Source organism: Octodon degus, unplaced genomic scaffold (genome assembly GCF_000260255.1).
Source record: "Octodon degus isolate 3935 unplaced genomic scaffold, OctDeg1.0 scaffold00258, whole genome shotgun sequence".
In the NCBI taxonomy this organism is placed as follows: domain Eukaryota; kingdom Metazoa; phylum Chordata; class Mammalia; order Rodentia; family Octodontidae; genus Octodon; species Octodon degus.
Genome location: NW_004524834.1, coordinates 1832785 through 1833889, shown reverse-complemented (window position 1 = coordinate 1833889; position 1105 = coordinate 1832785). Strand labels below are relative to the sequence as shown.

The window sequence follows — 1105 nt, the reverse complement described above, 5'->3', positions numbered from 1 at the left end:
TAACCATCATTGTAAATGGACTCAATTCACCAATTAAAAGAAATAGACTGGCACAATGGATTAGAAAACAAAAACCAGCAATACTTTATAAAAAAAAAAGCAACACACTTAACTCATAAGCTGAAAGTTAAAGGATGGGGAAAAATACAATCCCTAGCATCTCAGGTAAAGAGAAGGGGTAGCAATCCTGTTCTAACACAGTCTCAACGTCAAACCAAGAATGATCAAACAAAATAAAGAAGGACACTATATACTGGTTAGGGGAAAAATTCAAGAGGAAGAGGTAGCACTCATAAATGTATATGCACCAAACACATACACTGACTATATAACACAAATCTTAATAGAAATGAAAAATCTAATATCCAATACCACAGTCTTAACAGGAGACCTTAACACTCCCTTAGCCTAAAAAGATAGGTCAACCAGACAAAAAATTAGCAAAGAAGTAGCAGAACTGAACCAGAGCTTGGAACAAATGGACTTCTTGGACATATACAGAATGTTCCACCCAACAACATCTCAATATACATTTTTTTCAGCTGCACATGAGTCATTTTCTAAAATAGCCCACATACTGGTCCATAGGTCATGCTTAAGTATATGCAAGAAAACAGAAATTATCCCATGCATATTAGCTGACCGCAGTGCAATGAAACTGGAAATAAATGAGTCAAGAAAACAGAAAAACAACACAAATACATAGAAATTAAAAAATACTATTCTCAGAAATCAATGGGTCACAGATGAAATTAAACAAGAAATTCAATGATATCTACAATTCAGTGAAAATTCACACAAAACTTATTGGAATTTGTGTGATGCAATGAATGCAGTCCTCAAAGGGAAATTCATAGTTGTGAATTCACACATTAGGAAAACAGAATGGTAACAAATAAACACCCTAATGCTGCACCTCCAGCATCTAGAAAAGGGAGAACAAAACAAACACAGCCCAATGAGTCTAGCTAATTATTCTAGAACTTTATTGAACAGGAGGGGTGATAGAGGACATCCTTGTCTTGTACCATATCTGAGAGTAGAAGATTTCAGTTATTCCCAATTTAGAATTATATTAGCTGTTGGGTTGTCATAGATGGCTTTT

At 34.7% G+C, this 1105-nt stretch overlaps 1 pseudogene; it reads left to right on the top strand.

Moving 5' to 3' along the window:
* LOC101570242 overlaps positions 1 to 1105 on the top strand; it is a 57738-nt pseudogene that overhangs the window by 41965 nt on the left and 14668 nt on the right.